The sequence below is a fragment of the Ailuropoda melanoleuca genome, chromosome 1 (genome assembly GCF_002007445.2).
Source record: "Ailuropoda melanoleuca isolate Jingjing chromosome 1, ASM200744v2, whole genome shotgun sequence".
NCBI lineage: Eukaryota > Metazoa > Chordata > Mammalia > Carnivora > Ursidae > Ailuropoda > Ailuropoda melanoleuca.
The window spans coordinates 23645548-23661688 of record NC_048218.1 but is presented as its reverse complement, the minus strand read 5'-3'; positions in this window follow the sequence as shown (position 1 = coordinate 23661688).

Below are 16141 nucleotides of genomic sequence, written 5' to 3'. Positions count from 1 at the left end.
CATGAGATTGAATCTTACGTTGGGCTCCACGCAGTGTGTGGAGCCTACTTAAGTTTCTCTCTCTGTGCCTCCCCAGCTCACTCTCTCCCCTCCCCCCCAAAAAATCCAGCTGTTTTTGTCAAGATACTGTGCAGAATGTCTACTTAGTATCCTGAAACCAAAGTTTTAACCATTAATTTTTCCACAAGTTGAATTTGGTGTTATACTTTTCCTTTACCATGATATTAACTTACCTTTGTTTCCTATATTTCCATTATTATTAACTTGCAAATTTCTTATTTGGTTAATTGAAACTTTTAGGAGCTCAGCTTCTGCCTATTCAAATACAAATCATTAATTGTGGATGGATATTCAATATGGTACAAAGGCAACACTGTGGGAACAGAAATCTCTACAGACTAACCTAATGCAGGATGGCTAGATCCCCTATATCTTGTCCTGACTGTGTTGATAGCCTCCATTGATCCATGACATTGTTTGTGTTCCAGGTGGCTACACACTAAAGATACACCCAGCTGGGAGGCCTACCCTGATTAATGTCCTTCACACTTGAAGTGCAGATGGCATGACACTTATTGCCTTTATTAATTTATTAGAGCTGCCATATGGGAAAAATGGCTTTCCTTTCAACTGGAATCACTTGGGGATTGAAAGGACTACCCATTGCCATGGGGACCACATCAAGTTACCCAAACTAGCTGAAGATGAAAGAAATCAATGAATTGCTTGGACAGAAGCAGTGTGCGCTGGCATTTTTCCACAACTCCCACTCTGAAAACCAGATGGAATGCAGTATGTCAGGGGAAGCAACAATGCGAGTGTGTTCTCTCTTAGGGAATAGTTTACTAGAGTTTGCATCCAGTAGAAGTATTCTAGACTGAGTTTATAAGACTATTCAGCTGACCAGTAAGATGGCATTGGTTAAAATTATGTATAACAAAAATGTGGTGAAATGATAATGGGATGAAGTGTTAATGTATGTATATAGTTTTAAATCCACATATTTATCAGTATTTTTTTAATGTTACATGTGTGCTAATAGGACACATATATAATCTGTACAATTGCTTAGAAAGCAAATTAGGAATTCAATATTTCATTCATAGGAGTAGTTAACTTTATAGTTGGGTCTTCCCTAAAACCTGTGTTTTTGAAGATGAAGTTTAATACATTTTACAAGGAAGATGCTCAGTAAACATGTGCTGAATTAAATGATCTTCTATTAAATTTCAATTTAGATGACAAATTTTCATTCCCATCATTTAGTGAATTCCCATAATTCACTAAAAGGTCTAGGGCTCCTTTTCAATGGACTCTACAAAGTGTCATCTGACTACTGCTCAAGTGAGTTAAGAGCTTAACTTGCATATTAGTATTTATAGCAAAAAGTTCCTCTCACTATTTTTATTTTATAATGAATTTGAGCATCAGAAAATCTAGGCCATTTTTTGAATAAGGTATTAGGTCATGAAGATATATTTTCTTATTTGCTGCTGAGCACTTAGTTGCAAAAATACATACTAAAATTTTCCATATTTAAAATTGCATTATCTAGCCTTCTACACCACTACTAAAAATAAAATTTTTTTGTTTTAGAATATTTTTTAAAAGAAGATAAGTCTAAAAAAAAAGGAAAGAAGATGAATCTATCAGGGCATCTGCAAATCAAACAAACCATATTTCACTGAATTCCTGAACATATGGAGATTAGACACCTCATGTATTAAATTTTAAATGAACTGACCTTATTGGATCCTTGATGGCAGGGAAAAGGAAAATATCAACACAAATGAAAATATATCAGTGCACCAGATTTATTGCATTAATATCAAATAAAAAATATAGTATCTGTAAGATGAACAAAGGAGAGTATATACGTTGACATAAAAGGTAGTTCATATTCTTCTTCTTACCTACCATTGACATCTGCCCTCTCTCCTCTTACTACATGTTCTAAAACTATTGTCATGAAGTTTATTCAAGAGGTGTCTGTTGAATAGCCACTCTGCAGGCATTATGCTAGGTACTGGGGATAGTATGATGAAGAAAAAAGACAAAGATGCTATCCTAATGACATTCGCTAGGAAGCGGGACTGCCAACAAATACAAAATTAAAATTGGGGGTAATTAGCACAGTGATAGACAACACACAGGATATTATGGGAATAAAAGAAAGACATCTCACCTCTACCACATTGGGAAATTATTCTTAAACTGAGATTTGAAAGATGCCTAATCTCATGAAGAAAAAATGAGTGCTCAAAGTAGAAGAAAAAATAAATAAAAGCTTGAAGGTGAAACAGAGTTGTGGATACTTCTAGAACTGGAAGTGGATCTGTGTGGCAGGAAAACCTCTAGGGTGAGGCTAATGACTTATGGCAGAAATAAACAGCCTACAGATGATGATAAAAGTCTAGAGGATTGGGGCGCCGNTGGCAGGAAAACCTCTAGGGTGAGGCTAATGACTTATGGCAGAAATAAACAGCCTACAGATGATGATAAAAGCCTAGAGGATTGGGGCGCCTGGGTGGCACAGCGGTTGGGCGTCTGCCTTCGGCTCAGGGCGTGATCCCAGCGTTACGGGATCGAGCCCCACATCAGGCTCCTCCGCTATGAGCCTGCTTTCTTCCTCTCCCACTCCCCCTGCTTGTGTTCCCTCTCTCGCTGGCTCTCTCTATCTCTTGTCGAATAAATAAATAAAATCTTTAAAGAAAAAAAAAGTCTATAGGATTTGTTGACAGCTCATTAAGTAAAAATTGTAAACTGGCCCCTAGTGCCAAGGGGACACAAATGTTCCCACTTTTCAGTAAAAACAAAGTCCCAGATATTGTATGTGTTCTATCAGAACTCATTAGAGGCACTCAGGGTGCCCTCTGACAAATATTAAAGACAAAACCATTTTATGAATAAATATGAAAAATAAAGAAAGCATTCAAAAGTTAGAGAACCAGAAATTTTACCATCGCTTAGTCTGGAACTACTGGTTAGTTCTAGAAGTGCTTAGTCTAGAACTGATCTTGGCAAAGATTTGAGTTTTCTTCAACTGACCCCATCTCTAATATTGAGAAGCAGCCAATTTAAGGCATAAAGCCATCATGTCCAGAAAGTCCGGTGGATGTCTTCTGCTTTTTCAAGGGCAACTAGGTGAGACCCTGTATTGTTCTTTAATAGTTTCCTTCATGAATAATCATGAAGGCAAATGGTGGTTGGATCTGAAGCTCACTTCATTGCATCAGCTTTTGTCTGCATCACAAGTTTTTCTTACAAATGCATTGTGAAGATGGAATTAGAAGACAATAATGTTCTTTTTAAATTTCCAATAATAAGCTATTCTCTATTAGATGGTGATGTCAGTCTGGAAGTTATTCGGCAGTCCTGACAAGAGGTGATGAATGAAGATAGTGATTATGAAGATTGAGATGGACATATTTAATGGGCAAAACTGATGCGATATGGTGTCCAAATAGAAATGGAGATAAGAAAGAAGAGAGCTCATGTTGAGATATTAGTTCCAGTAAATGGTGAGACCATTCCCTGAGTTAGGGAACATGCAGAAAAAAATGAATGGATTATACAGGAAGGTGATTTTATTTGTTCAATTTAGTTCAGCTTGTTTTTAGGAATTTGTAGGACATAGAGATGGAGATGTGCAGTGGACACCAGGGCAGCTGACTATATGGGATTGAGATGGAGGGGAGAAAGTTGGAAAACCAATTGTACATTTTTTTCTAAAGTTTTAAGATATATTTGGGCAAAAAGTGATAAAGCCATGGCTGCAAAATGCATGTTCAAGGGAGGATTATATTTGTAATTATACAAGAGCCATGTATATGTTTAAACATAGATGGGAAGAAAACAGTATAAAGGGAGCAATTAAATAGTCCCAAGAAGAAATTGAATAGCACAAGGTCCTTGAGAAGGCTTTCAACAAGAGGACAGAATTTCTTTCATTATTACAAGAATAAGGAGGAATTTATCAGCTGGGCATATGGTAGATCCAGTCTTGGATCCAGCATAAGGGAGATGAAGGCATTTTCATCTAATAGCACTTTTTTTCCTGTCAATAGAAATGTATGTTGGTGGGATGGATAACTCAGAAATGTTGCTGAAAAGAAAGAATACCACACAAATAAGAGACACATTTGTTGGGCAAATCTCCGGGCCCAGATTTGAGTTTCCATTAAGATATTTTTTAGATTTTCTCCAGCAAAAGGCCATAGCCTATATATGTTTTTATAATAAAAAGAATGTGTAGAAATCATAGTTTTGATTTAATCTCTGAATCCTTTAGGATTACCCCCCTTAAGTACTATTGTGAACTTTATCTTAAAGTAATAGCTAACAATCATCTGTGAAGCTGACCTTAACATAATTCTGTTAAAATCTAATTTTTAGGGTAATTTCCAAATCACAAATTTGATGGTTAATTTTATGCGTCAACTTGGTTGAGCCATGTGCCCAGATATGTGATCAAACATTATTCTAGATGTTTCTGTGAGGCATTTTTAATAAGATTGACATTTAAATTGGCGGATTCTGAATAAAACAGATCACTTTCCATAAGGTGTTGGGGAGGGTCTATCCAATCAGTTAAAGGCCTGAAGAGAACAAAAAACAGATCTGCTCCAGCACACAGGAATTCTGCCAGAAGACAGCTTTCCCACTTGAGCTGCAAAAATGGCTCTTCCCTGGGTCTCCAGTCTGTCAGTCTAATCCCGCAGTCTCCACAATATGTGAGACAATTATTTAAAATAAATCTCTCTCTTACACATTCTCCCACATTATACTGGTTCAGTTTCCCCGAAAAACCCTGCCTAATACAATGTGTTTAAAATTTGCTTAACAGTTGTCCATTTCTTCATTACTTAGCTTATTTCATTTCAATAGTAATTGAGAAACGTGTTTAAATTTTGCTAAATTTTCTGTTTAAGAATGTAAATTTTAATTTAGCAATATTTTATCAAATTATTAAAATAAATATTAATTTTCTTCTGCTCTCATTAAGGAAAAGTTGTGCAGCAACCACATTAGACTTCTTTTAAATGTTATATTTTTATCCCAGAAGAAAAATCTTTCCAGTTTTCTCTTTGCTTTTATTCTAAATTATTTTAAACCACTCAATTTCATAATTTTTTTCAAAATATATTTAATAAACTATTGCTCCTACTTTAAAAGACCAAACAGAGCAACAGTTTTTATTTTGTAGCCTTTTTGAAAGAATTACTATGATACTTACTATGATATATTACTATGTAAAGAGGTCATACACAAAAAAAGTTCAAAGATAGAAACCAGTATCCTAAAACTTGACCAGTCAAGAGGCATGTATAAAAAGAAGCATATTTTGATACATGTTGTGTTTCAATTATTTCCTGAAATTAATTAATACTTCCCTAGTGCCAACCAACAATAAATAATGACACACAGACCAATGTGCTGTTGATAAGCAAAATAATTTATGAGAATGCATTTTCATTTTTGTCTACTTAGCATTGTTTTGAAAATTGCCAATCTTATAGAAACATGAACAATTAGAAAATAATTTCTTCCATTGACACAAAATTCATCATAATTAATTTTTAAAAATATATAACTAGAAGGATGTCTGCTTTTCATGCTTCTGCATTTAACTTTTATAAGTAGCATTGCATTTTTAATATATACTGTGATTTCACTATAGGATATACCACTTTTTAAAAATAATTATGGCATATTAAAATATACAGTACTTCGTATATTAGCTGTCTTCTAGTTAAAATTGTTTGCAAATCATTTTTTTTTTAAGATTTNAAAAATAATTATGGCATATTAAAATATACAGTACTTCGTATATTAGCTGTCTTCTAGTTAAAATTGTTTGCAAATCATTTTTTTTTTAAGATTTTGTTTATTTATTTGACATAGAGACAGCAAGTGAGAGAGGGAACACAAGCAGGGGGAGTGGGAGAGGAAGAAGCAGGCTCCTAGTGGAGGAGCCTGATGTGGGGCTTGATCCCAGGACTCTGGGATCATGCCCTGAGCCAAAGGCAGATGCTTAATGACTAAGCCACCCAGGCGCCCCCATTTTTTTAAATTCAGCTTTCTTTCCACCAGATACTTTCCCAAAAGGTATAGCTATTTTTCTAGGGCCTTTCACACCTCACCATTTATTGTTTTATAAGTTTCTAATTTTATTTAGAATCTATTAATTACTTTATGATTCATGACAGTGAAGACAGAAATATTACTCCACTTGCCTTTTGACCTGGTTTATAACAATTAGAAAATTGCCTTTATTCAAAGTTGTCACAGCCTCACATTAACTTAGTGGTAAATGTCATTGTTTAAAATAAAAACATTTTTACAAGGGATGCCAGGAATATTTCCCTAGTTTTTCTCAAGAAGCAGATAATAATTTGTTTTTAACGGTTTTGCCACAAATTGGATATTTACTTAATTTCCATCCAAACCTGAAGCTTTACATAAGATACATACTTTTTAAAAAAGATTTATGTATTTGAGAGAGAGAGTGAACATGCATGCATGAGTGCAAGTGGGGGAGGGGCAGAGGGAGAGAATCTTCAAGCAGACTCCCTGCTGAGTACAGAGCCCAATGTGGGGCTTGATCTCACGACCTATGAAATCATGACCTGAACTGAAACATAAGAGTCTAATGCTTAACGGACTGAACCACCCAGGCCCAAACATACACTCTTTCCAAACATTGTGATAATAACACCTTACTCTGGTTCAGTTTGTTTCTCCTCTTCCGCCTTCTTCACCAGGACAATGTTAGCATTCTTTTCCCCTGAGCTTTAAAAGAAAGATGAAATTTTAAATTAAGAATTAGAGAAATTGGGGCACCTGGGTGTCTTTGGCATGTAGCTCAATCACTTGCATCAAAAAGAAGGCGCACAAATATTTTTTGTATAAATTAAATTATGTTTTCACAGAGAAAATGTGCATAAACAACAAAGCTTTCCTTCACAGAAGGAATCAATTACATTCCATATATGTTAAAGAAATTGGTTATTATATCAGAGAGTAAAAATACAAAGCATTAAAATCCATTTCAAATAAATATTGAATGCTTTTGTGTATGAAAAAAACTCTTCTTTGAAGGAAATTAAAATGATTTTTAAGACATTTTCTTAGCTTTGAGTTACTTAAAAATTAGAACATTCTTATCCAAAACCACAATTTAAATATAGTGTCTAAAAATAATTATAAACACAGTTGAAGGGATTGGGGAAGTTTATTAGTGTACTCTTCATTCCAATCAAATATGTGTTTTCACAATTTATTTCACCTATTCCCTCATTTTGTAAATGGACTTAAATACGTCAATAGAGGGAGTTTAAGTTTATATCACATTAACAGCACTTTTGCAGTCTTTGTGTAAGAGGGTCAGAAGAGGCACTTTGATAAGGAAAATGAAAGAATTGAAAATGCTCTAAATAGGTTTGCTTATAAAAGAACAAACATTAAATAAATAAAAAGGAGACAATAGCTGTGAAGTACCTGGTTGGAACAATTTGAAGTACATTATTTGAGACAAAAATATGATCTTTTCAATTTTTTTTAAAAAAATCTACATTAAGAGACTTGGACAAGAAAAAAAGTAAACCCTTGATACCTGCAAAATGGTTGAAAATTTCAGTAGTACTATTTTTGGCATTCCAGAAATTCTTCCTACTCTCTACTCTACAGTAATTTATTTCACTCTCTAATTAATCATTCTTGATAGCATATGGTATGCTAATTCTTATTTTCCATCTTAAAAAAATTTTGTTGACCCCGTGTTCTTCACTACGTATCCTTTACTTGCTGTCCTTTGCAGCAAAACTTTTGTGGTCAATGCACATTGTCTCCAGTTCTCTCGCTCTCTTTGAACCCATGCAACTTGGCTGTCACCTCCATGAATCTGCAGGAATCTCTTCACCTTCACTCTAATAAATTAAATCATCAGTTCTGAGGCCTGCACAGCACCGACTGTATCCCTCTTGAATGTGTTTTTTTCACTTGGCTAGCAGAACTTCACACCCTCTGTCAGCTTTCCTCCTAAGCAATTTTACTGATTCCTTCACTTCTTCTATTAAGATAAAAAATAGGTACTCACAACACTTGTTCAGGATGGTAAAGCAGACTTTCTTCAGTGGGACTATCACAATAGGCACAGGCACCACTGCAATGGGCTCTTGCAGTGGGAAAGAGATTGCACTCAATTCCAAATACAACGTGGACAAGTGGCAATTTATAGCCACAGAGCAAGGTGGGGGTCACCGAATGGAAAATTACTAAGGAATCATCAGGGTTAAGAGGGAATTCTGGCTAAACCAATCTAATGGGATTTTTGCTGAAGGCAGGCCAGAGTGATCAAACATCACTCAGGGGCTGGAGGAGAATGAGGAAGCCAGTTAGATATTGAGAGTGAGAGATATCAAGGGATTCTAGCTAAATTGATTTGGCAGGATTCTTGCTAAAATTGGTCAATGTGGAGAGGAACTTAAAAGCTCAAAAGTCAGGGGTTAGTAAAAAAGTTCAGGGGAAATTGAGCAGAGTTTGATGAAAGAAGGAATCTTTGTCCTGTCTAACTACTAGACATTTGAATAGTTAAGACTAGGGTTAGAGTTGGATAAGGCTAGGGTTAGGGCCCAGCCTTTGCTCTTTCTTTTCTTCTGTGCAGCCCCGTGCACTTGATGCATTCCCCAGGTCACAGCTGTTCAATCTCTGCCTACAATTCTCAAGTTTATGTATCAGTCTCTCTTCTGAATCCAGCCCTGTATCTGCCACCGTACTGAAGTGGGAAAGATGTGTTGTTGGGGTCCGGACCCAATGGCAAAGAAAGAATTCTTGAGTCATCTTTGGTGCAAAAGCTGTTTTTATTAAAGCCAGGGGACAGGACCATTGGGCAGAAACAGCTGCTGCACAGAGCTGGTGAGAAATGCCTGATTATATACGTGGGAGTTGGGGGAGGTAAGGACTAAGAGGGGTGTCCAAAAGGACTTTCATATGCTAAAGAGGACTCTCAGGATACGGGAGGCTTGGCTATTGTCAAGCTAAGGTTGTTTTTCCCTTTAGTAAGGCATTACCCTTAAGAGAGTTGGGAGTTTCCTGGAGGAAGTTACAATCTGCCTTTCTCAAGTTTTTGCCCATGGGCTGGCTGCAGATTATAAGGAAATTTAATTAAATTTACATTTCCTTCTGCCTTTGTTTCCCACATCACTATGGAGGGGAGGATGATGTTAGGGCTCCAGGAAATGGAGTCTGTGGGTCTCTGAAAGTTAGGCTATTGGTAAGAATGTTTTTTCCTTGTAAAAAATAACTAAGACATTGGTGAACTGGTGGAGAGGACTGTGATCTCTATCAGTTAACCATTTGCTTTTCCTTCCCTTAGCTTTAGGGCAGCCAGGAGTGCCTGAGGAATGTGACAGGTATCCCATCTGGGAGTGGGCGTGAAGATTACGCAGGTTAAGCGTGGAGGTTACGCAGGTTACGTGTGTTTGTGCTTTGTCCTCATATTGCTGTCTTCTCCTTCATCACTACTACCCTTCCTTTGATGTTTAGTAGGCATCTCAGAGTTAACAAGAGCAAAACTAAACCCATGATCTTTTCCCTTTTCCCAAACCTGCTTCATCATCAGCAATTTCTTGGCTGAGGGCAAATCCTCACCGTTCTCCCTTTTTCTCTTCTCACAGTCTCCAAGAATTACTTTGGCTCTTCATTGGAACATATCCAAAACCTGACTAATTTTCACTCCATTCAGGTAGTCATCTCTTACCTGAATAACTGTCCCAAAAAAATCTTCCTGCCTTTTCACTTCACCTCTTCCAGTCCATTCTCAACAATGCAGCAAAATAAGCCTTTAAAAATGGAGATAAACAAGATAAAGTTATTTGTGACCATAGTGTCAAGATGAAAATCCCACAAAACAGAATAGTTAGCTTACCCAGAATCTATGATTTTGAGAAGTATAGCTATAAACCCCACACATTATATGCCATAAATATTTCTTGAACTCAAAGATGAATTAAATAGAACTTTTCAGTAAGGTACTGAGAACATTAACATCAACCTACGTTTTTGAAAAAATTAGAAACATCATAGGATCTAGAACATTATTGGTAATATGTATGGAGATAAAATCAAACCACCTCATTTCAAAATGTTTATTATTATTATTATTTTAATTGATCAGTGTAAAAACATTGACCTGATGGGAGTCAAGACATGTATTTAGGCAATCATTAGGTTTGAAGCTATCTGGTATCTTGACTTTCCTTGGCAAAGTTACAGTTTATAAAACTAGCAGCTCCTCTCTCTGACCCAACCATGGAAAAAATAAATTGGTTATTATGCTAAATATCAGCACATAGACTTCAACAGATGATCTACATATCCAATGGGACTTATCCTATGACAGCAGTATTTTGTGTTAAAAATAAGCCCAGATATAAAAGTGTATTTATATCTTTATTACAGATGAGATTCTGATTTGACCTTAACAGTCAAAAATGGAAATAGATTAAAAAACAAGATGATTCAGTGTCCTGCGGCACATTTTTGCAATCTCTCCCAACACAGCCTTCAGTCACATATACGTTGATGAGAGAAGTGTTGTGCTTTAGAGCAAGAGTGTCCCACATTTGTAGCCAGAAGACCTGGGACTGTGTGCCCGTTTTCTAGCTCTAGGGGGAAGAAAATAAGATAACTGTGACACTACTTTTCTTGTCTGTACATGGAAAAAAAAACAAACAAAATCTTGTTACACAAGAAAAGGATTGTAGGAATAATTCAACATTCTTTTGGGAAAAATTGCAATTATAATAGTTCAGAATACTGTGTCTTAGTTCTTCAACTGTATGTATGTAGATATATGTACATATATATATATATATATAACATGTATGATACATATATTCCAGTGTCTTTTTAAAAAAACAACTCTTATGTCTAAAACACAGCTTCCTTTGATTCTTTGGAATAAAAAAAGAAAAGAAAAGAAGATGGGAAATGGAAGGAGAAAAAAGTATTTAAAAAATAAAATATTTCTAAGTGTTTCTTGATGTACTCCATTATGTATCAGTAATTTTGTCACAGAAAAAGAACATCAGAAAATTAGCTGCAATAAAAAGCACAGTAAAATAATACTAATTGTCATTTCAAGACATCTCCTGTTTTGTTTTTTTGTTTTTTGTTTTTTTTATTTCTGATGCATTTGCATTTAATCCTCCAGTATATGCATGGAAATAAAATTAGTCAAATGGACAAACTAATTTTAATAAGCATACATTGGCATGGTCAAATATAACATTTAGTCATCTCCCATTAAAGTGAATATTCTAAAAGGAAACTTGGGACTTCATACGCAGGAAATAATTTAAAACTGTTGAGGGGCGCNAAATGTTAAAATAGTCATGCAAGTTATTTTTAAATTTTTAGTAGGGAGGTAGATCTCACAGGCTGGAAAGATAATCATGCTTAACCTACAGAACAATAGTATAGTCCCTCACAAAGAATTATGAAATCTCACATAAACATTATTTTTGGAAAATAAAAGATTATAATTTACATGTAATAATTTTCAGATTTTTTCCTAATTTCAGATGAAACACTTAATATTTAAAGGTATATAAATAGCTTCCAGCAAGGTCCTTATAATCAATATGAAGAAAAATATCATACGCAGGAAATAATTTAAAACTGTTGAGGGGCGCCTGGGTGGCTCAGTTGGTTGAGTGTCCAACTCTTGATTTTGGCTTAGGTCATGATCTCAGGGTCCTAGCATCAAGCCCCTCATTGGGCTCTGTGCTTAGTGGGGAGTCTGCTTGAGAATTCTCTCCCTCTCCCTTGTCTTTCCCCCCAGTTCACGCTCTCTCTCTCTCACTCTAAAATAAATAAAATAAATCCTTTTTTTAAAAAAAGTTAAACCATTAGAATCTGTGGAGAACTGTTAAAATGCAACACATTCATTTAATAATAATGATTTCCAAATGGCAAGTGCTTTTAAAATTTGGGAAGTGATGCCTGAATGGTTCTATCTAGTGTTATGCCAAAAAGCTAGAATTAGTCAAGAAGGCAGAACAATTAAAAAAAAATAACGAAAACCAGTAAAGATAACCAAAGGTATGTAAATGTTTATGTGTCAGAAGGCTTAATATACAGTGAGGAGCATAAATTTGCCTAAAAGAATTACTATATGGCAGTCTTAAGAGACAGATATGGGAGTACATCCTGGAGACAACTTGAAAACGGCCTAGAACAAAAATCTTTAAATCAGGAAAGTAAATACAAAGTTATCAAATTACTCTTAAAGGAAAAAGGATGTATTTTTCTAGGTCTGAACCTGAGGCTTTTACTTTCTTAAAAACCACAAATTAAAACTGTGGTCCACTGAACAGACCCAGTCTTTCTCTTTACAAAGGAAAGTGAGTCAAATAACCTAAATGGTACTTTGTCTGACAGTGTCAAATTAACATATTACCTGTTCTGGGACTTTTAAGGACCAATTAAGCTGTTTCTTTCCAGCATGCCACCAAGCTGTAAGCTAAAGCCTAGTGTTTTCTCAGTAGGTCTAATACAGAGGCTCCTAAATAGAAGTTCTTCCACGGTCCCCAGTGGCTTTTAACGCCGCATCTTGATAGCAAATTAGTTCCAGTAGCATAATTCTTCTAGCTCTTGTCCTTCTCACTGACATCAGACCTCTTACTAAAAGTCTTGAAACTATAGGATTTTATTTAGTTATTCATATTTACTGGGTTCATATTGGTGTAGTTTGGAAACCCTAGCCCATTAACCAAATACTGGAAGCCACAGTGTGGTCATAGTATATGCACACCTATTTTGGAACAACTTTTATACACATTTTAAAAATTTATCGCAGCTTTATGGGCTACATTTTCTAGTTATGCTTACTATGTAAATATTGGGATTGGTTGCTTTAAAACTGTGGTTCTCCAATGTTCGTGTATATCAGCATTATCTAGTGGACTTGTTAAATGCAGAGGGCTGGGCCTCATCCACAGTTTTTGATTTAGTGGGTTTAGGGTAGAATCCAAAAATTTGCATTACTAGCAAGTTCTCAGGCAAAACTCCTACTGGTGGTCTGGAGAATAACTTGGAGAAACACCATTTTAAAATCTTTTGACCTTATGTTGGTGGTATGATGTGAAGACAGATACTTGGTATCTCCGAGACTCAGTTTCCACTTCTTTAGGCAGTAAAAGTATAATTATCTCAAAACAGTGTTGTGAGAATTCTGATATAATATGTAAATGATTCAGCAGAGATCCTGACACATAACTGATAGCTAGTAAACATTAACCGCCACTTTTCCCTTTCCTAAAGTTCACCATTACATAATGGCCAGCTAAAACATAATAACAGAGGAAAAATATTTTTAGAATTGTCATTTAGATATTCTCTTTGGAGGAATGGGAAGAAGGAAGTCTTAAGCCAGTGGTGAGGCAGAGACTGGCCTCTCTGCTGGAGGGCTGAAGGTCGTCTTTTCCTCCAGCCACAGTGCTAATTGTAAGTCGTAGAGGTTGCCCATTTGTGAGAAGCAGCTTTACTAATGCTTTCTTCATGCGCTGTGAATACAAGCTTCCAAGCAATCTGTTCATTTATTCATTCAATAATGTGTGTGTGTCTGTCTGTGTGGAGGTGACATCAACTACAAAGAAACTGTTCTAGGAAATATAATGATAAATAGACTAGAGGGCATCTCTTTTTTTGTTTAGTACACAGTGCAATGCAGGTGAAAGACTCCTATGTAGCTAAACAAAGTTAAGTGAAGTGATAGACTGTGACTGAGTAAAGGGATATTTTAAAATAAAGTGGTCAAGAACAATCTCTCTCGAAAGGTGCCTTGGAATACAGAACTGAGATGAATGAGTATTGTTGAAATCCAGAACAAGGACATTCTGAATAAAGATAGAGCGTGTTTAGGGGTCCTGAGGTTAAAGCAAACTTAATATGCTTGACAAAACTTACATGACATATATAACAAAGAGGCAAGTGTAGAACTCAGTGAGCAATATGGAAAAGGGGCTCCTTATGAATTACTGTTTCAAATATTTCCATGGGAAGCTCTGTTCTTATATCATGTAGGAAAGTTCAGGATGGCAATGGTTACAAAACAAACAAAACAGGGGTGCCTGGGTGGCTCAGCTGATTGACATCAGACTTTTGATTTCTGCTCAGGTCATGATCTCAGGGTCGTGAGACCGAGCCCTGCATGGGGCCGCACTCAGTGTGGAGCCTGCTAAGGGTTCTCTCTCTCTCCCTTACTCTCTGCCCCCCGCCCTCTCACACTCCATGCACTCATGCACTCTCTCTCTCTCTAGAAAAACAAATAAAACAAAACAGAACAAATACAAAAGCTCAGTATCTCCAACCAATACAGTTTATTTCTTGCTCACATTATGTATCCATTGTAGGTTAGCATGGAGGAATACTCATTGCTATCATTTTAGAACCCAGGCTGACGAGGCTTTATCTCAACACTAGTTTCCACAATCACAGAGACTGGAAAAAAGAAAAGGTGACTCCAAACATTGACTAATAAAACTTCTTTGGATCATTTGTGTTGAACAAGGGTCATTTATGGTCTATCGTAAAGGCCAAGCACTTCTGTCCATTGCATACTGGTGTCGGAGTCCAAGGAAAACACAACAATAGCCAAACACTGGATGGAACAAAGATTTACCCACATAGAAAGGATAAAGAGCAAGACCAGCCTTCAATAGGGGATGCGGGACCCCTGGACATTGGGTACCTCTCAGCAGTTGATGCAAGGCAATGGGTCTGCACACATTCCTTTCACATTGCAGCAGAAAGACCCCATGCCTTCCCCGCAGGGGAAGGATATAGTAGTGGGGCTGGCCATGTGCCATACGATACACACATTTAAGTAGAACCACGGAGTATACATTGTGTCTGAAACTGGAAGTGATATTCTCAGGCAAGACCAAAGTCCAGTAGGCTGTTCAGAGTCTTTACCCCTTGGTCGGGAATGTGCTCCAGGCCCAGAGCCCATTTTAATATGATATGTGGGGGTCCAAAGACTGCATGCATGAAATTTCTTTTCCAACAATTCCAGATCACAATTCATTGCATGTCCCACAGAGCAGGTATGTCCAGTGCTCCTTCTTGAGAAGACACTGCAAGAACAGACACAATGTAGATGGATAGTGATAGCCTTAAAATTATGTGTTTAGAAGTTGAAAAGTCATTACAGCTCGTCATGTATTTATGTTACTTTATCAAGGTATTAATGTAATTTACAGATGGAAAAATGTAAAGACACTCAAAGCCAAGATGTAAAGAACAAATGTGAATTTCATCCTCCAGGAAAGGAAATATGATAATGCAAACTGTAACTTAGATCAATTGGTCAATATAAGAAAGTTTTCAACAAAATGACTTATATTTCAACTTTTTCAGTAACTTATTTGTTTATATAAAATTAGGTATAATCGATAAAGCATCATTCAATTTCCTCATAAATGCAGCATTCTGGCCAAGTCCCATTTACAACAACTCTGGGACTGCTTTATGTTTAACATATATAAATATTTTTTGGCAAATACTGGTTTTGCTTACTGAAAGCTCAGGAATATTATTTTGAAAGATGATGTGTTCTTCCTTTCTACTTTGTCATAGAATTTCATTAAGCTACTTTTATTGTTGTTTCTTTTTGCTTCCCCATAATCCCCTCCAGTTTTGATAAACGTTATCTATAAATGTGCTTAAGAGAGCAGATGGTGCTTCATGAGAGACAGGCTAGATTCGTTAATCATGAGGAAAGAGATGGATTTAGATATTTCATTTTCTTTTTTGATGCATTCTATTTTAATAGAAAGAAATGATTTCATAAAGCTGCATTTGGGTTGTATTTGTACAAACACACCTGTCACAATTAGCCACATGAGTAATTTCCCTGTTTTGCAAGATTCAAAAAGGTTCTACGTGCTATTAATTCTGTTTTAAATTTAAAGAAAAAGAAAGAAAAAACTTGTATTGCTTAGAAGTGAATTGAAGGTAGATACATGAAGCATATGACTGCCTCTGTTCAAAAAGGGAAAAAAAAAAACAAAACACAGTTTCAGTACATAAAACTAGTTATTGAATCTCGTTACTTCTTTAATATGCTTCCTTCATT